The 21,974-nt window shown below is 38.0% G+C and overlaps 1 protein-coding gene across 11 annotated transcripts in view; it reads right to left on the reverse strand.

The window, feature by feature from the left end:
• The window catches only part of EPM2A (EPM2A glucan phosphatase, laforin), a 291,921-nt gene that overhangs the window by 194,595 nt on the left and 75,352 nt on the right, over window positions 1-21,974 (reverse strand). The gene's annotated exons all lie outside the window — the stretch shown is intronic.

Consider the following 21,974-nt stretch of genomic DNA (forward strand, 5'->3'; position numbering starts at 1 on the left):
TTATCTGGGGGGGTGGGGGGGACAAAGAAGACGTTGTCACTAATTTTTCAAATGTGTTCCTATATCTGATATCCCAAAGACTGGACCTCATCCTCAAAGTTTCTGAGTCAGTAGATCTGGGTCAAGAGTCCAAGAATTTGGACTTCTAATAAGTTCCCAGGCAATACTGATGCTACTAGTTCAGGGCAAAACCACTCCCTAAAGGATTCAATTACAAAAGCTATGCCAAGTATTAAAAGTATTAAGATATATAGATGAGGGGAAATGTACAGAAATCAAACAGCTTTTCTCTGTACTAGTAATAGCCAGATATAAATGGAGAGGTAGAAGTGAATCTCGTTCAAAAATAAAAACAAAATTATAAAACGTCTAGGAATACATTTAACCAGAAAGATTTATGAAATTTTATTGGACATTAAGAAAAAAAAAAACAAGAGATAAACAGGCATACCGTTCACTAGGTTCAATATAAAGCATTCAGATAACAGTTCATAAGTGATGATGGCAGACATCATTTGATGCTCACCAGTGTTCCCAGTTACCCTCCTTCAAGCATGGAGGACTAAACTAATTCTCTGCCTAAAAGTTAGCCCTCTCATTTATTTTTGTTCATAAAAAGTAAGCTGAAGTAACATGTGTCCCTTCTGGAGGGACATATTTAGGACCCCATAGACACTGCTTCATGCTCTGTGTCTTGCCCTGCTACAATGATCATGGAAACACATGTGGACATTGAGCCACTAAAAGACTAAAGTAGTTAAGAATGGTAAGGTACCCCAGGAGGCCAGCTGCCCTGGAAAGCCAATGGCTCATTGTATGTTCCCACTGTGTGTTCCCACAGCATAACCTGACTTGTTCTAATACAATGCCTAGAAAATTAATTCTTCAAAGTCCCTAATACACAGGAAAGAAGTTGAGCAGAGAGATTACACTTTTATTCAGTTACTTTCATATTAAGCTTAAAAGAAACCTTCTCAGTTGGAGACAATTTTGTTTCCCAAGGGATATCTGGCAATGATTATGGAGACATTGAAGATGATGACAGTGGCTGGTGCTAATGGTACCTCAGAGATAGAGATCAGGGATGCTTCTAAGCATCCTGCACAGGACAGCTTCCACAACAAAGAATTATCAAGTCCAAAATGCTAATAATTTTGGACTTGATAATAATTTTAAACCAAGGCTTTGATCAAGAAGCCTTGGTTTAGGGGAATAAAAGTGGAATAGAACTCCTTACTATATGGAGGAAGAAAGGGAATATAGGGCAGGAATAAGACCAACATATCTGACACACTTTGTGGTTCATCAGGTATATCATTCTGATGATAAAATGATATTCCATATCATATTTTAAAATGTATATGTATGCACATAAGAGAGAGAGGTAGAGAGTGAAGCAAAAGTCTATTATTACATAATCAAACAGTACGACACATTTTAAGTGTGCTGTAATGGGAAGGGCATTAAAAATAATTCAGAAAAAAAAAGCCATTCACAGCATGATAATTTTAAAAGCATTTGGTAATAACTGTGTGACATTAGGCCAAGTTATTTATCATCTCTAAGCCTTTGGTGGGCTCATCTCTAAAATGGGTCTAAAAATAACTAATTTGTGAGAAGTAAAGACAATTAAATAAGGTATTTGAATAGGACTGATACTAGTGGATGTATAATAAATGCAAGTGCCACTTATGTCTCATTGTTATAATTTTCTTATTTTAGTAATTGATATTGTATTGTAATGACTATTCAGATAATTTTCCATTGTTCTGTGTATCCTTCATTTGAATGCTACAGAATTTAGAATACTCACTCTATTTTCTTAAATGCAATCTAGCTTGTTTTTGTGTTTTAGTTCTTTCTGTTCCTTTTGGCTGTTGTTGTTATCATTGTTAACACTAAGGTAGGAAGCCAAGTGACTAACACTCAAATAGGGATATTACTCCTCCTCAAGGAAAATATCTCTCAAGATCTAGCATCTCCTAAAACTCGAATCCTACTTACCCTCCAGGAAAAGATAAATTAACTTTTTATTGCTGCTTGGGCTCTAACAGGTTATTAGGCATTTCTTATGGGTTACTGAAGATGATTATGGAAAAAATAAAGACAATAAAATTTAAAATAAAAAAAAATTTAGAAACACAGAAAAGACTTAATAGGATTGTGAAGAGAAGCATGGGATCCAAAAGCCTTTCACTTCATTCTTGACCCTAAAGAATTCTCAAATATCCCATTAGGCCAGTAGGCTAGCAGAAAAATCGTTAGTGGGGACACTTTTAGAGTGCTCAAGAGATGTGCTTGACCAGGACATTGTTAGCTGAGTATTCAGTCTTCACAGGATTAGAAATGACACACACCCTGGGTCACTGGCCCTTCCCTCTGGCTGTTGAGTGACAGCAGGAACCACCTCTACCTAAATGTTCCATCCCTCCTTTCACTATCCATTAAAGATTTCTCCTCCAGTTACCTGCTGACATCTTAGTGTGCGGCAGTGGTGAGCTGTCATACTATATTGTATGGTTTAACTGAACATACTAAAGTGTCTAAGCTGGAAAAGAGGGAAGTAGACACCCCAGTTATATAACCAAGAAATATAACCTTTTGGGCAACAATGGATTTTTATTGGTAAAATTGTGAAGTGGACTGGTAAAATATTAAAATGAATATTCATGACAGGCAAGCTAAATTCCAAACATTACCCAGAGTTCTCCTGAATATTGCACTCTTTGGGTGGGTAGCACTTAGTACATGGCTGGAGAAGAAATGCCAAAATAAGTGGCTGGCATGCAAGATGTGCATAAAGACAAAATAATAGTTCATAGAGATATACAAAGAGCAAATCATGCAAAATAACAAATCAGAATCCCAAACCAGAGTCAGTATATAGAATCACACTGTGTTCCTGGAGAAAAAAAAAATATGGTGTTACTCTGCCATCTCATTCAGCCCTGGTCTTCAAGTGTATTTCAACTAATGGCGACTTTAAGAAACTCAGAACAAGTCAAAGGTAAACAGGCCCAAAGTTGATACCGTATATTTTCCACACCAAGATTCTAATGGACATAAGCCCTTGATATACACACTCATGCATTCCCACATACATATAAACGCATATAAACACTAGCTTCTGAATCAGATATTTCTAACCTTTTGATAATTAATTTTTCCTCTAGAAGTGCCAGAAATCAAAGTTCATATTTAAGAAATGAGTATAAATTCTTAAATTCCTGATTTTCTAAAGCAAGATATGCTGAACCTAGGAAATAGATCACTAAAGATAAATTCTGAAAACAAGTGCTGTGTTGAAGAACAGAGAATTAAAGTTATAAAGTAAATGGTACTGAACCATTATAGGAGATGTGAAACCAAAGGGTTGAGTTTGTTGGAAACACACAAATCAATGGATCTTGCCTCCTCAGACAGCTAAAGTGCCCTTTATATGCATCCTATTTCAGCTTGTTGTCTCTAATAATAGGTGATATATTTCTAGTTACATGATACATTGGAGGTAATAAGATGCATGATGTACTTTCTAAACAATAATTAGACTTTTACTTACCCACTCAAAAGAGAATGATTTGACACCATTAAAAATCAATTTTTATTCATCTCATCCTACTTTTAATCTTTTCAGCACCAGTGATACTTTAAACAATGTTAAAAATCAGTTGTTTTTAAGGAAAAAAGAAGCTTGTTGAAATATGGGATTTAGGAAATAAAAATTCTCTGTAAAGGTAGTTTCAATGCAAGACACACCAAATTTTGAAGATCTAATAATGAAATAAAAAATATATGGCTCACAATTATATTATAAATTACACTGTAAAACTTCTAAAGAATTACTTTATGAATAGCTCACTATTGATCATGAGTTATATCGGATTTCTGGCAGCTCAACTATAGATTATTTGGAAAGGTCAGAGGAATCCACAGTACCAAATGGGTATTGACACTCCATCAACCCAAAAGTTCCCAAATCTGACTTTGCATTCAAGCCACATAAATTTTTATAAAAACTTGTATTAACAACATCTTGTTCGGAGATGGTCATTAAGTGGCTATGGAGTGAGGCCTATGATTCTGTAGATTTTTTTTTTCAAGAAATTAACCAGGTTATGTATATTACATTTGCAGCCAGATTCCAAAGCCACTATCCTAACAGATCCCAATAAACATGTAGAAGTTTAGTATAGTGATCTCAATACCTTTTAACAGCAGCAAAATAAATATGGCAATGAGAGGGCATGGGTTGCTCAGCCCTACACACGCACAAGAGTTAAGTCCTTGTCTTTTTCCAAAAATACTTTCAAGACTAAAAATGATTCCCAGAGAATGGGGAATGGGAAACTATCTATTAGGAGATAGTAACTACAAGGATGTGTGTCTACGTGTTTAATGGGTAGTATCTTCTAAAGAGCCAAAACCAAATCTACTTCTGAGTCATGACAAATATTTAATATAGCAATATTCATTAAGAACATACTTTTGTAAAAAAAAAAAAAAGAAGAAGAAGAAGAAGAATTTACTTTTGCAGATAAAAGGCTAATTTGAGTTTTGACTAGTGCCTCCATTATTCAACAAAATTATATTTAAATAAAATCCATCCTAGTAATATAACAGCTAAAGATGGGGGTGGGTCCAAGGGGTGGATGGATGGGTGGCATTCTGGAGCCTTACTTTGCTGGACTGCAAATCAAAATCAATTTCACTCATTTGGGTGAATCTGGATTTGTGGCTCCAGGTAATCACATCATAATACTACACTGTTCACTTCAGCCGTCAGACTAGGACCTATTTACAACAGCAACTGAAGCATATGAATCAGAGCCCTCTTGTTCCATCTCAGCTGTCAGTCAAAAGAGGCCTTACTGGCAATAATGAGTACATCAGACAGAATGAGCAAGCAAGCACTGCAAAAAATACCACTGGGTATTAACAGGAAGAGGGGGCATGGGAAAAACAGAAGATATCAACAAATAGGCCAGTTGTGTGGACACCACATCACAAGTTCCATCATTAATGGCCTTGAAAAATGGCAGAATAACCTTTTCCTGAAGGTAAAAATTAGCATTATATTTTGTTCATAAGAAAAAATGTTATGAAACACAAGATGATGGGATCAATGTATGACACAGGATTTGTTTATTTCTTATCACACCAAGAGACCACAACTATTGAAGGCAGTGCCCTCTTTCTAGCCAAATAAACACAGTACCATTTCAAAGAAGGAGAAAATAGATTTTACTGAGGTTCTTTATAAAACTAAGCTAATGATTTAAGAGCCAAAAAAAAAAAAAAAAAGATTAGTACATTTTCTAAGTTGGATAATTTTGCTGCATTTATCTTATTTAATATTTTATAGGCAATTCAATGTGAAATTAAAATGTGATCTGGCTTTTAAATAATGGGTAAAGAAAAAAGTCTATCAGCCCTATCATTTAGATCTCATTAGTGGGAAAGCAAGAGAAACGTTAAAATCAACCTCCAGTAAGCTCCAAGCTTCATTAGCACATGTAACTCCTTCTGCTAAAAATCTGTCCTCTAGTGTCAATTGTTATGTCATTAATACCAAATGTCTACATCAAAGGTTGTTTCTAACATACTCTAGTTAAGGCTGAATAACTGCCAAAGACAAATTTCAATTTAGAGAGTGATACTAATTTCTTTATTTAAAAAAATAGTTTTATTATAGTTTGCTTCTAGGTTATAGACAGTAGTATACAGAGAGCACATGCTAATTTCTACAGGTATCATTTCTTAGACTTTTTTTTTTTGATATGTTTTGTAGCTTATAGCCACACGAAGCAAATATTTTTGACATATGTTTTTATTTTCTATATTAAAAATACCATATAATTAATTATAGAGGTCTGTTATGGGTTGAATTGTGTTTCTCCAAAATTTGTGTTGAAGTCCTAACCCCCAGCACCTTAGATGTGAGCTCACTTGAGAGACAGGGTCTCTACAGAGATAATTACATTAAAATGAAGTCATTAGGGTATCAGTATACCTATTAATACTCTAATCCAGTATGACACATACAGAGAGAAGATGATGTGAAGATAAAAGAAGACGGCCATCTACAAGACCAGGAGAAAGATTTGGAACAGATTCTTCTCTCAAAGCCCTCAGAATAAATCAAGCCTGTAGACACATTGATCCCAAACATTTAGCCTCCAGAACAGAGGCAATAATTTTCTGTTGTTTAAAAGCCACCTGATTTGTGGCACTTTGTTAGAGCAGCCCCAGCAAACTAATACAAAATCTAAATATTCAGATTTAAAATACATACATTCAATCATCCAGATTCTTCAAATATCCATACATCAGGTATACTTAAAGTAAAACATTTTAATAGATATTTTTTCACCTTTCATCCTGATCTCTGAAATTCTACAATTAACTTTTGACTGTGGCATCCCAATTGTCCTCTCATACAACAGTACTACCTACTCTTAGTCCTTGATTCATGTTCTTCAGTCCATCACTTAAACATCTCCAACATGGCAGACAAAAATATCAGGCCCCTGTTGTGCTATTTGGGCTTCCTTCTTGATCTAATAACTCAGTTCTAAAGTTCTGAACTTTAGAACTAGATACCTAGTTTTGATAAATACACTATGTCTTGGGCCTTTTTGCTGGCTTTCAGAAAATGGATCTCAATGGACAATCACCTGAAATGCAGAAGAGCACAGGCTTCAGATTCACAACTTCTTAAGATTCTGAGTCCAAGGGGCCCCTTGGTGGCTCAGTCAGTTAAGCACCTGCCTTCAGCTCAAGTCATGATCCTGTGGTCCTGGAATTGAGCACCAAATAAGGCTCCCTGCTCAGCAGAGAGTCTGCTTCTTCCTTTCTCTCCCTCTCTGCCGCTTCCCCTGCTTGTGCTCACGCACTCTCTCTCTCTCTCTAATGAATAAATAAAATCTTTAAAAGAAGAAGAAGAAGAAGAAGAAGAAGAAGAAGAAGAAGAAGAAGAAGAAGAAGAAGATGATGATTCTGAGTCCAAGGACTTTGGCTTTCTTGGTTTTGAGCATTTGTTGCCCTGAAATTTGGTTTATAGTCAAGGTAACACAAAGATTGAGGCGACTAACTAGGCTAAGCAGTCTCAGTTGGTTACTGTGATACAAATTTCAACAAAATGTTCTATTAAAATATCCTCTTGGCATGTTAATTTTGTTTCCAATGCTGAGCACTCCTTGAAAGAGTAAAATGTCATGTTTAATACTTTCTCACATAATGAACTTGAAAGGATTTGTTTAAAATTAATCACTTGCATAATGAACTAGGAACCACTGAAGATCAAGGAAGTAATTAAAAATTAAATGTAAGACTTTTTTTCTGTATTTGTTTTAAAGTCATTCCATCTATTTAACAAATATGTAATGATGCCTGCTTTTTGCCAGGCACTTAACAATCAATGGTGAGCAAGACAAGTATGCCATCATTTAAGCCTACATTCTTTGAAGAAGACAGGCCATGAGCAAAGAAACACACAAAAATATATAAAATTTACTTGTAATGTGCTATTGAGGACACAAACAAGGAATTAAAATAGAGAATCATGGAAAAGCTAGATTTCAGATTAGACAGTCGGGAAGGTCCTCCCTGAAAAGGTGACATTACTCCCCTAATGTGGGAAAAGGAGTGAGACATTCAACATTCTTACAGTGAGAAAGAATGAGGTATGCTTTTGGACCTGAGAGAAACCTAGAAACAGGGAGTGAGTGAGGTGAGCAAAAAAGGAATAGGGCACCAGTTAGACTGAGAAGACCCTGCCAGGCCTTATTGATGTGCTAGGGAATTTGTATAACAATACAAAAACCATGAAAAAGCAGTGACAGATTTTTAAGTAGAGTCGTCACTGGCACTTGTTTTAGCATTTTTAAAGGGTGACTGGAGCTGTTATGTGGGAAACATGGGCCAGAAGATAGAGCAGAAACTACAGAGGAAGAGGGAAGACCTTTGGGATAGTAATGGCTTGGAACACAGTTACTGGTGCAGAGAGAGAAGTGGATTAACTCAAAATGTAATGCAGTGCTGGTATTAGCAGGACTTGCACATTAATTAGATGAAAGAGTTGAGGGAAACTGAAAATTCAAAAATGATCCCAAGTTTACTAATATGATATTAAAATCTACAGGGCTTTTTTTTTTTAAGATTTTATTTATTTATTCATGAGCAACACAGAAAGAGAAGCAGAGACGCAGGCAGAGGGAGAAGCAGGCTCCATTCAGGGAGCCGGACCTAGGACTCCATCCCAGGACCCCTCCCTCCCAGGACCCCAGCATCACAACCTGAGCTGAAGGCAGACGCTCAACCACTGAGCCACCCAGGTGCTCCAAAATCTAGTTTCTTAACCAGGTCTTCAGTGAAGCCTATAGCTAAGTTTGTTTACTATGTGTTTTTACAAGTTTCGGATTAACCAACATTTTCTGTACCAGGCATCATGCTAATGGCATCCACATGCCTAAAGGCTTGATGACATCAAACTATTGACACTTCCGGGAGGGGCACGATGGGGGAAGAGTAGGGACCCAAGTCACCCATCCCCACCAAATTACCTAGATACTTTCAAATCATCCTGAAAACCTCCGAATTTGGCCTAGGATCTAAAGAGAGAACAGCTGGAATGCTACAGTGAGAAGAATTCGGGCTTCTATCAAGGTAGGAAGACGGAAAAAAAATAAAGAAATAAAAAAGCCTCTAAGGGGGAGGGGCCCCGCGAGGAGCCGGGCTAAGGCCACGCGGGGAGAGCCCCCAGGACAGGAGAGACCCGTCTCGGAGAAGCAGGAGCTTCACCAACCTTCCCAGTCGGAAAGGCGCTCGCAGGGAGCTCGGGCAGAACCCCAGAAGGGGGAGGGTGCCCTCAGGCTCCCAGGGGCACTAACAGAGCACCTGCGCCCCGGGAAAGAGCAGGCCACACCCCGTGGCCGAGCTCCCTAAAGGGCCGCAGGGCGCGCCCAGCTGGACCCGGGAGTAGCTCAGAGGCAGCTCGGGCGGAGGCTCCGCGGAGAGGAGGCTGTCGGGCCGGGAGCGATCCAGCTGCACAGACCCCGGAGCCCAGGGCACCAGGGGGACACAGCCCAAGATCTGGCACTCCCCCCAGGACAGGCGGAGGCCGGGAGGACACAGGGCAGCAAGAACGCTCCTGCCAACCGGCGCCCCGGAGCTGTACAGATCGGTGCCCCCCACCGCCTGGAGCGTCAGGCCCCCGCGGACCTGGAGACTGCGGTGGTTGCTCCTGGAGCTGACTCCAGGGGTGGAGAGCTGGCCGCCACCACTGGTGGTATTCCTCCTGGTGTCACCTTGTGCCTGGGACTGAGCGGGGCTACCAGGGAGCAGGGGCCTCACAGGATAAACAGCTCCCACTGAGCCGTGCACCTGGCAGGGGGCGGGGCGGCTCCCCCAGGTGCACACACCTGAGAATCAGCACAGCAGGTCCCTCCCCCAGAAGACCAGCTGGAAGGACAGGGGAAGAGCAAATTCTTGACCGAGCAGCGCAGGAAAGTTCCAGGGGAAGTCTATGGACTTACAGTATATAGAATCAGAGGATACCCCCTTCTTGTTTTTTGTTTTTTGTTTCTTAACCCCCCCTTTTTTTTCTCTTTTTTCCTTCCTTTTTCCAGTACAACTTGTTTTTAGCCACTCTGCACTGAGCAAAATGACTAGAAGGAAGAACTCACCACAAAAGAAAAAATCAGAAACAGTCCTCTCTCCCACAGAGTTACAGAATTTGAATTACAATTGGATGTCAGAAAGCCAATTCAGAAGCACAATTATAAAGGTACTGGTGACTCTGGAAAAAAGCATAAAGGATTCAAGAGACTTCATGACTGCAGAATTTAGATCTAATCAGGCAGAAATTAAAAATCAATTAAATGACATGCAATCCAAACTGGAGGTCCTAAGGACGAGGGTTAATGAGGTAGAAGAACAAGTGAGTAACATAGAAGACAAGCTGATGACAAGGAAGGAAGCTGAGGAAAAAAGAGAAAAACAACTAAAAGATCATGATGGAAAAGTTAAGAGAAATAAATGACAGCCTCAGAAGGAAAAATCTACATTTAATTGGGGTTCCAGAGGGCACTGAAAGGGACAGAGGACCAGAAACTATATTAGAACAAATCATAACTGAGAACTTCCCTAACTTGGGAAAGGAAACAGGCATTCAGATCCAGGAGATAGAGAGATTCCCCCACCCAAAAAAAAAATCAATAAAGCCATCCAACATCCTGACATTTAACAGTAAAACTTGCAAATTCCAAAGATAAAGAGAAGATCCTTAAAGCAGCAAGAGACAAGCGATCCCTAATCTTTATGGGGAGAAGTATTAGGTTAACAGCAGACCTCTCCACAGAGACCTGGCAGGCCAGAAAGGGCTGGCAGGATATATTCAGGGTCCTAAATGAGAAGAACCTGCAGCCAAGAATACTTTATCCAGCAAGGCTCTCATTCAGAATGGAAGGACAGATAAAGAGCTTCCTAGATAGGCAGAAACTGAAAGAATATGTGACCACCAACCCAGCTCTGCAAGAAATATTAAGGGAGACTCTGTAAAAGAAAGAGGAAGTCCAAGGAAGCAATCCACAAAAACAGGAACTGAATAGGTATTATGATGACACTAAATTCATGTCTTTCAATAGTAACTCTGAATGTGAATGGGCTTAATGATCCCATCAAAAGATGCAGGGTTTCAGACTGGATAAAAAAGCAAGACCCATCTATATGCTGTCTACAAGAGACGCATTTTAGACCTAAGGACCACTACAGCCAGAAAATAAAGGTTGGAGAACCATTTACCATTCAAATGGTCCTCAAAAGAAAGCAGGGGTAGCCATCCTCCTATCAAATAAATTAAAGTTTATCCCAAAGACTATAATAAGAGATGAAGAGGGACACTATATCATACTTAAAGGATCCATCCAACAAGAGGGCCTAACAATCATGAATATTTATGGCCCGAATGTGGGAGCTGCCAAGTATATCAACCAATTAATAACCAAATAACCAAACCATTAGTATCTAAATAACATACTTAGATAATAATACACTTATACTGGGAGACTTAACACAGTGCTTTCTACAATACACAGATCTTCTAAGCACAACATCTCCAAAGAAACGAGCTTTAAATGATACACCGGATCAGATGGATTTCACAGATATTTACGGAACTTTACTTCCAAATGCAACTGAATACACATTCTTCTCAAGTGCACATGGAACTTTCTCCAGAATAGACCACACTGGGTCACAAATCAGGTCGTAACTGATACCAAAAGATTAGGATTGTCCCCTGCATTTTTTCAGACCATAATGCTTTGAAACTAGAACTAAACCACAAGAAGAAGTTTGGAAGGAATTCAAACACGTGGAGATTAAATACCATCCTGCTAAAAGATGAAAGGTTCAACCAGAAAATTAGAGAAGAATTAAAAAGATTCATGGAAACTAATGAGAATGAAGATACTATCATTCAAAATCTTTGGGAAACAGCAAAAACAGTCCTGAGGGGGAAATACATTGCAATACAAGCATCCGTCAAAAAACTGGAAAGAACTCAAATACAAAAGCTAACCTGAACCTAAAGGAGCTGGAGAAAGAACAGCAAATAAATCCTACACCCAGGAAAAGAAGAGTATTAATGAAGATTCGAGCAGAACTCAATGAAATAGAGACCAGAAGAACTGTGGAACAGATCAACAGAACCAGGAGTTGGTTCTTTGAAAGAATTAATAAGATAGATAAACCATTAGCCAGCCTTATTAAAAACAAAAGATAAAAGAATCAAATTATTAAAATCATGAATGAAAAAGGAGAGATCACCACCAATACCAAGGAAATACAAACGATTTTAAAACTTATTATGAGCAGCTATATACCAATAAATTAGGCAATCTAGAAGAAATGGACACATTTCTGGAAAACTACAAACTACCAAAACTGGAACAGGAAGAAACAGAAAACCTGAACAGGCCAATAACCAGGGAAGAAATTGGAGCAGTCATCAAAAATCTTCCAAGACACAAAAGTCCAGGGCCAGATGGCTTCCCAGGGGAATTCTATCAAACGTTTAAAGAAGAAACCATACCTATTCTACTAAAGCTGTTCAGAAAGACAGAAAGAGATGGAATACTTCCAAACTCGTTCTATGAGGCCAGCATCACCTTAATTCCAAAAACAGACAAAGACCCCACCAAAAAGGAGAATTATAGACCAATATCCCTGATGAAGACAGAGGCAAAAATTCTCAACAAGATACTAGCCAATGGGGTCGAACAGTACATTAAGATTATTCACCATGACCAAGTGGGATTTATCCCCAGGATGCAAGGCTGGTTCAACACTTGTAAAGCAATCAATGTGATAGATCATATCAACAAGAGAAAAAACAAGAACCATATGATCCTCTCATTAGATGCAGAGAAAGCATTCGGCAAAATACAGCATCCATTCCTGATCAAAACTCTTCAGAGTGTATGGATAGAGGGGACATTCCTCAGCATCTTAAAAGCCATCTATGAAAAGCCCACAGAAAATATCATTCTCAATGGGGAAACACTGGGAGCCTTTCCCCTAAGATCAGAAACAAGACAGGGATGTCCACTCTCATCACTGCTATTCAACATAGTACTAGAAGTCCTAGCCTCAGCAATCAGGCAACCAAAAGAAACAAAAGGCATTCAAATTGGCAAAGAAGAAGTCAAACTCTCCCTCTTCGCAGATGACATGATACTGTACCTAGAAAACCCAAAAGACTCCACCCCAAGATTGCTAGAACTCATACAGCAATTCAGCAACGTGGCAGGATACAAAATCAATGACCAGAAGTCAGTGGCATTTCTATACACTAACAATGAGACTGAAGAAAGAGAAATTAAGGAGTCAATCCCATTTACAATTGCACCCAAAAGCATAAGATACCTAGGTATATACCTAACCAAAGAGGTAAAGGATCTCTACCCTAAAAAGTACAGAACACTTCTGAAAGAAATTGAGGAAGACATGAAGAGATGGGAAAATTATTCCATGCTCATGGATTGGAAGAATTAATATTGTGAAAATGTCTGTGCTACCCAGGGCAATTTATACATTCAATGCAATCCCTATCAAAATGCCATGGACTTTCTTCAGAGAGTTGGAACAAATCATCTTAAGATTTCTGTGGAATCAGAAAAGACCTCTATCCATCACAATGCCAGATTTCAGGTTATACTACAAAGCTGTAATCATCAAGACAGTGTGGTACTGGCACAAAAACAGACATATAGATCAATGGAACAGAATAGAGAATCCAGAAGTGGACCCTCAACTCTATGGTCAACTAATATTCGACAAAGCAGGAAAGACTACCCACTGGAAAAAAGACAGTCTCTTCAATAAATGGTGCTGGGAAAATTGGACAGCCACGTGCAGAAAAATGAAGCTAGACCATTCTCTTACATCATTCATACACAAAGATAAACTCAAAATGGATGAAAGATCTAAATGTGAGACAAGAATCCATCAAAATCCTAGAGGAGAACACAGGCAACACCCTTCTTGAACTTGGCCACAGCAACTTCTTGCAACATACATCCATGAAGGCAAGGGGAAGCAAAAGCAAAAATGAACTATTGGGTCTTCATCAAGATAAAAAGCTTCTGCATGGCAAAAGAAACAGTCAACAAAACTAAAAGACAACCTACAGAATAGGAGAAGATATTTGCAAATGACATATCAGATAAAGGGCTAGTATCAAGATCTATAAAGAACTTATTAAACTCAACAGCAAAAAAAAAAAAAAATCCAATCCTGAAATGGGCAAAAGACATGAACAGAAATCTCACAGAGAAAGACATAGACATGGCCAACAAGCACATGAGAAAATGCTCCACATCACTTGCCATCAGGGAAATACAAATCAAAACCACAATGAGATCCCACCTCACACCAGTGAGAATGGTGAAAATTAACAAGACAGGAAAGAACAAATGTTGGAGAGCATGTGAAGAAAGGGGAACCCTCTTGCACTGTTGGTGGGAATGTGAACTGGTGCAGCCACTCTGGAAAACTGTGTGGAGGTTCCTCAAAGAGTTAAAAATAGAGCTGCCCTACGACCCAGCAATTGCACTGCTGGGGATTTACCCCAAAGATACAGATGCAATGAAACGCGGGGACGCCTGCACCCCGATGTTTATAGCAGCAATGTCCACAATAGCCAAACTGTGGAAGGAGCCTCAGTGTCCATCAAAAGATGAATGGATAAAGAAGATATGGTCTATGTATACAATGGAATATTACTCAGCCATTAGAAATGACAAATACCCACTATTTGCTTCAACGTGGATGGAACTGGAGGGTATTATGCTGAGTGAAATAAGTCGATCGGAGAAAGACAAACATTATATGGTCTCATTCATTTGGGGAATATAAAAAATAGTGAAAGGAATGGAGGGGAAAGGAGAGAAAGTGAGTGAAAATATCAGTGAGGGTGACAAAACATGAGAGACACCTAACTCTGGGAAACAAACAAGGGGTAGTGGAAAGGGAGGTGGGCGGGGGGTTGGGGTGACTGGGTGATGGGCACAGAGGGGGCACTTGGCGGGATGAGCACTGGGTGTTATGCTATATGTTGGCAAATTGAACTCCAATAAAAATATATATATAAAAAAAACTATTCAAACTTCCTTTCGGTTTTCCACTCCAACAATTATTTCCATTTAAAAAGGGTTAATAATGTAGGGTTTTAGTGATGTATAAACTTTGTACACAGGATAAGTTGACCATCTACTAGATTTATCTTGTACCAAGGAAATATCCATTGCAGGTAAAGTGGTACAAACAAAATTGATTTACTTATTTAATCAATTCACTAAAGAGATAGTTTCTCAAATTTATTTTTTTGTATCCTGGGTCTTTATTTCAGCTCTAGACCAAAAAAGGAATTTATAACACATGACAGTAAATGAAAGAAAATCATGATTCTTCTTTTTTAACAATAATTCTTCATTACTGATCAATCATTTGATTGTTAAAATACAAGGAATTTCTAGAGTGAAAAAAATTCTATTCAGTACTTTGAATACAATAGTTTTTTCACTATAACTTTCTTGACAAAAACAAAAGTATGGGATAGTTATATGATTATTAATTTAGACCAATGCTTCTCAAATATTAATATGAAGACCCATCAACTGAGGATTATCTTAAGATGCAGATCGTGATTTGGTAAATCTAAGCTGCAGCCTACAATTCTGCATTTTCACAAGCTCCCCTGTAGTATCAAGGCTGCTGGCTCTTATAGCAAGGAGTATTCTAATAATGGTATTCAATCTAGATGCTATTATTATTTTATTATACTTCACAACAGTTCACTACAATTCAGTACTCAGTACTCAGATGCACTGATAAGTAACAGAAGTAAGATCGTCCTGCTAGAACAGAAACACAGCATTTTATCTGAACTATTGATGCTTATGTTAGAGGCCTAATATTAAGCATGCAGAGACTACCTTTTTTTTTAATTTGACTGATTATGGAACATTTTAAAATATTTTTTAAAATGTAAAAGCCCTCTTTCTTGATTGTCCAGTAAAGAATCTGTAAGAAGCCAAATGACTATCTTACATAACAACCTTCCTTGGCTCTAAGACATTCCTCTTGTCTCCATTTTATATTGCTCATCAGCTTCTTGATCAGTTTCCTTTCCCTTTGTATTATCTTTTTAAAATGTAGTTGGAGACTTTTTACATATACTTCCTGACAATTAGGGAAAATTCATATGAGACTTCAAATTTATGGATATCACAGGAATTAAATGATCAAAAACTACTGATGCCATTAGCAGTACTGCAGCCAGGGGTGTTAAAAATTAGATAAAACTCCAGAAAGACAAACAAACAATACCTCCTATTCCTCTATGAAAATTAGTAGTTAAGATGATAACAGAGGAGAGATGTTAAACTACAAACATTTTAATATTGAGACCTACAAAATCCCTAGGACATTTTGCTTCTTTCATTCAGCCTGACGTCAGGGCATATATATTTCACAATGTATAGAAAGAAGTCACGATAGCCAGTAAACCCTCCTGAGAATATGTAAATCAAAAAGGCCTCTATTTTAAGTTATCCAGAGATCCTGAAGATCCATAGATATGGGAAAAGAGTCCAGGTATTGGCAATATTTCTTCTCCTTATGTTATTCCTAACTATGAAAGGTCTTAAACAGTCAGACATGTAGTCTAATACAATTCACAAACAAAATAAGTATCGATCATACCCAAGCTAAAACTGTCTTATTTATTTATTTATCTATCTATCTCTTTATCTTGTAAAGATTTTATTTATTTGACAGAGAGAGAGAGCACTAGCAGGCAGAGCAGCAGAGGGAGAAAGAGAAGCAGACTCTCCACTAAGCAGGGAGCCCGATGTGGGGCTCAATTCCAGGATCCTGGGATCATGATCTGAGCTGAAGGCAAATGCTTAACCAACTGAGTCACCCAGGTGCCCCTAAAACTGTCATATTTAAATTAGTAATCATAAATAATTTTAGTCATCATGAGAGTGCATTCAGTTACATGGTGCTCTTATTTGCAGCTAATTTGTTCTGGCAAGACCTTCACAATACAATTTTATTTAAGATCATCCTTTCCACTGAGCACTCATTGAAGTGCTTAATTAATAGAAATTGGCCTTAATTTTTTTTAAGCTAAAGTTGCCTCTTCCATGTTTCATAGCCCAGAACACTGTCATCTCTACCTTGTGTTATGCAAGTGCTTAGGTTTTTTTTTTAAAGACTATTGAAGATATTTATTCTGCATTCACAACTGGGCTTAATGGAGAAAGGTTTTGATCTCAAACTTTCGAAACATATCTGATATGTAAAGCATATGTCCCTTAAGCAATATGAACCACCCATGGGCTCCTATTAAGAGAATTCAATCTGGTGTCAGAGATCCAACACCTATCAAGTCCCATCTAGAACAACTGATAGTCACAGAGACAGTTTAATGTATTACTATTCAGTTCTATCTCTGTTTCAGATGGCATGCCTAGGTAGTAGCGTGCATCCTATTGATCACTTCCATTACCGCACATACATCCAGTTTATTTTTACTATGCTTCTCTCTCCTTCATAAACTCTGTGTCCTCTACAAGCCTTTTAAGTGTATTTCTCAGAGTCCCAGACTCTAAGTCATCTCCCTAATATACACTGCCATCTATAACTGCCATCTACATGCTGGTAAATTCCAGAACTATTGCCTGTACTCAGACCTCAGTGCTCTACTGGAATTTTCCATTCAATGTCCCATAATTACCACTGAACTCATCTTCACCCTCTTCCATTCTTTGCTCCCTACCCACAAATCTAATTTTCCTCTGGTATTCTTGATCTCTGTACATAGTCTCACAGCTGCCCAGTCATCTAAGCTAGGAAACTACTTAATTCTTCTCTCTTCCCCTTCTTATAGTCATTAACCCATAGAAGTCAATCTCCTAAATAGCTGTAGAATTGTCCCCTTTTCTATGTTATCATTGCTTCCCTTCAGATCTTCAGCACTTAAGAAGTGAATTACACCAATGACCTCCTAAGTGACCTCCCAGTCTGTCTCCCTTCCACACTGGCTAGAGTAATCTTTCTAACACAAAAATCTGATCACGTGACTCCTCTGCCTAAAATAGTGAGAGGACTACCCATCATTTTCATATAAAGTCTGTAAGTTTTTGGCCTGATCTTTGGAATCTGACCCCTACATACATCTCTGATTCCACATCCCCATGTAAACCCCACCTTCCAGGTTAGGAAAGATATTTGTTATTCTCCTAAAGGCCCTGTACTCTTTCCCTGCTGCTTAGCCTGCTATTCTTCCTCTTGAAATGCATTTTCAGTGTTCATCTATCTGATTAATCCTATTCAGTCTTCTCTGATCCCCCATAGTCTCACCTAGGTCCTCCTTCTTTTTGTCCCTATAACAAATAAGTGACCACACACCTTTATTTCCAGCTCTAGCCTCTCTCACTTTGAAATGTTGGTTTTACTGAGCATTTCCTCCTCTGTACTGTGAACTTCTTGAGAGCAAGAATTATCTTATTGAGCACCATATTCCCAGAACTTAACAGTGCATCCGGTATATATCATTAGCACTTGAAAGCAAATAGGTGACTGACTGACTGAAAAAATGAATGAGTGAATGAACAACAATAGAAATGTCTTTACTTATTTTTTTAATTTTATTTATTTATGACAGTCACACAGAGAGAGAGAGAGAGAGGCAGAGACATAGGCAGAGGGAGAAGCAGGCTCCATGCACCAGGAGCCCGATGTGGGATTCGATCCCGGGTCTCCAGGATCACACCCTGGGCCAAAGGCAGGCGCTAAACCGCTGCGCCACCCAGGGATCCCTGTCTTTACTTATTCATGATATTTGGTTCATTCAACTATATAAGGATTCATTCAACTATCATCAACTGATCAGAATTTCTATGATTTTTGCAAAACTGTGGTAAGGATATTTTAACTGTGCTATCCCAAAGATATATGTATTAAATTATTGGTTAAAATAGTTCAAAAATAACAATTCTCTCTGCAAATGTGGAAGTCATTTTTAGCCAAAATGTACAACTATGTTCCTTAACGTGTTTCCTTTTTTTTTTTTTTTGCCTTTACTGCCAAAAAACCTAAAGACAAATTTAATGTTTGATAGTAATAGTTACACCATCTCAAGTTCTGATAATTTCAATCCTATTTCATCTCATGGAGGTCTATTTCTATGCTAAACTCTTCTATACATTATTTCTAAAGTTTTCTCTCATAAATGATTACATTTGTAAGTAGTTGAAGAATGATAGAAAAACCCAATCCTCCAAAATACTTGTTTCTTCCACCATAAGTCCCAGGCATTAAACTATTTAAGCCATACAGACTTGTAGTAACCTACCAGAATCCTTCAGTTTGGAGTTAGTCTGGTTCTGCAGTTATGCATATCAATCTAAAGGTCCTACTCACATAAAATTGATTGAATATTATAGCTGCCAGCACAATTTATCTGCAATAATAAAGTTCCACTCATGCTTGGAATGTGGTCACATTTTTATTAATTATAACCCATGGCCCACATAAGTTTTGTTTCATTCCATGTAGTATTTTAAATGTTAGCTGATAATGTAGGTGGACAAATTTAGCAGACAATAACAAATGTGATTCTAGAGCAGTGACTCACAACCCTGGATATACTGGAATCTCTTGGAGACATCTTTAGAAATATTTAGGTCAGATCCTCAATTAAAACAGAATTTTGGAGCATGTGGGTGGTTTAGTCAGTTAAGCATCCAATTCTTGGTTTTGGCTCAGGTCGTGATCTCATGGGTCATGGGTCATGGGTCAAGCCCCATGTTGGGCTCTCCATTCAATGAGGAGTCTACTTGAAAATTCTCTCCCCTTCCTGCTCTCCCTCTACCCTGTGCTCTCTCTCTAAAATAAATAAATCTTTAAAAAACAACAACAACATAATTTCTAAGGTGGTGGGGTTGGGGCTCAGCATCATTTTTTCCAAGGATCCCAAGTGATTCTGATGTGCACTGAGTCAGGAATGCTGATTTGGAGCCTGAGAGAGAGATGAGAGAGACAAAGATTTGCCTATCCTGTTTTTTTAAGTGAAAATAATTCCACCTTTTAAAAATCAAACATTTACCTTACTGAAATGGAACTTGCTATAAAAACTTGAATTGGAGAAAGGAAATTAGAGGTGATTACTCATTTTAAAAAGGATTTTCTGTCTTTATAAAGGATTGATCTAAACATTTCTTCAAGTGACAAGCAGTAATTTAATTGATTTGTAGACTTATCTCAGTTATTAATTATGCTTGTGACCCTTGCAAAGTCACTGGAATCTCTCTAGACCTCACTTTTCTAATGTATAAACTGAAGGAATTGGAGTAAAGAAGCACGTTCCTAGCTTACATGGTACTACACATTGGTGTCCAGATGTTACATGGAGGTGTAGCAGCCAGGGCACAGACTATGGAACCAGGCTGCCTATCTTTGAATCCCAGCCACACTAATTATGTTATACCTTGGAAGGTGCCTAGTTTAATCGACTATAAATGGCATTAATAATACTCTATATCTCACAGGAAGATTAAATGAAATAATATGTCAGAGCATTTAGAACCATTTCAGGCACATAGTAAGCACTATTAAAACATTAGTTAGCTTTCCTATTAATAATGTTACACCCTGAAAAAGAGTCAGGGCCTTTAGTGTATTAATGCATTGGTGAGAATTAAGAAGGGAAAAATTATGTAGCATTTCAAAAATATATTTGACCAATTAACTTTGATGGCAGGAGTACCACTCTCTATGGAGCACATTTTTAGGAAAACTGTACTACATGATTGTTGTGTCCCTTTAAACTCTGATAAGGTATGATTCATCTGTCTTGGAGACCCAGAAAACTGTGGCCCATGGACCAAACCCAGCTCACCATCTGTTTTTGTAAATAAAGTTTCAATAGAAAACTGCCATGTTCATTCGATTACATATTGTCTATATCTACTTTCACGTTACAACAAAAGAGCTGACTACCTGCAACAGAAACCATACGATACAGCAAGCCTAAAATACATACTGCCCAACCCTTTACAGAAAAGCTTACTGAACACTGCCTTACATATGTAATGTATTGGGAAGCCTACAGCTCTACCCAGAATAACTTAATCATCAAGACAGACAAATTTGATTTTATGAATGGGCATATTTAGTACATAAACTCATTTGGCTGAAGGAACAAAGGAAACGTTCATCAAAGTGGGATGGAAAGAGAGAGTGGCTATAAGGGTAGGAGGCTCTCAATAATTGGCTAGAAAGGATAAAAAGCAAGGATCACAGAGGAAGAACTGCTGATGGGAGACAAACAAAGCAATTGGGAAAACAGAAGGTGTCTTGAAGGTTTTGACCCTGGTTGAAGGTGCTAATGTATAACAGGAACTTTCTCCCATGTTCTCCCCCAAAGCCTATACATCCTCCCCAAAATATTATATTTCATTTATAATTACCACTATTAATCACATAAAATCCTAGAAAAAAATGTTTTTGTTAGGCTGCTTGATTTTTTTAGGATAGGTATTATTACAGGATAGGATAGTTTTATAGATGAATAAACAAAGCCATGCAAAGTTTAAGCAACTTCCCCATATCTAGTCAATGGTTGAGGCTGTAGTCACACCCAGTTTTTTGGTCTCAGATTTTCCATCACGCCTCAACTGAAGATTTTCAGTTCTAAAACTTCTCTTAAGTGAAAAAAAAAAATGCTATCTAAAATTCTGATGACCAGGATTTCTTAGGCATGGTGCTAGGCCACTGTTCACCACTGGGCAAAGCTTTACTATTTCTACCCATACTAATAATCTGTTGCTTTCCACAAGTTTCATTCTTGGGTAGAGGTGAGAGACAATAGGAGATGAGGGGGCAAGGTGACTTAAGGCATCTTCCTATGTCCTGCATCGATGGCAACCCTGATGAAATTTATCTTGCCAAGAAAGATAAAGAAGGGGATTCATTCAATATGAATAAAAACACAGGAAGCTATTAAAGAAAGAATAGACAAAAATGTTTGAAATGGCAGCTGCAAACCTTATCTCTTATACTTCGTTGCTATAAGGACTCGCCAGCTTTTCTTAGCCAAATGTGAATTAGAAGAAATATAATTTAGTGTTTAGAAAATATGCTTAGTTTTCCACCAAAGCTATACAATTTGTCTTGAAGTAAGGAATTCAACATCAGCTTTTTAAAATGATGGTGATTAAGTAGACTACAATAAACTTCCAGTGTTCTGTTCTTTTCATTATTTGTGGCACCCTGATGAAAAGTAATTATGCTTGGGCGAATTTTCCTCTTAGATGTAATTTGGACCACTTATCTGAGATTCTCAGAAGGGAGCTGACTTGACAACTAAAAAAGAACACCTGTTTCTATCAATGTAAAGGAAGCTT

Source organism: Canis lupus, chromosome 1 (genome assembly GCF_003254725.2).
Source record: "Canis lupus dingo isolate Sandy chromosome 1, ASM325472v2, whole genome shotgun sequence".
NCBI classification, from domain to species: Eukaryota; Metazoa; Chordata; class Mammalia; order Carnivora; family Canidae; genus Canis; species Canis lupus.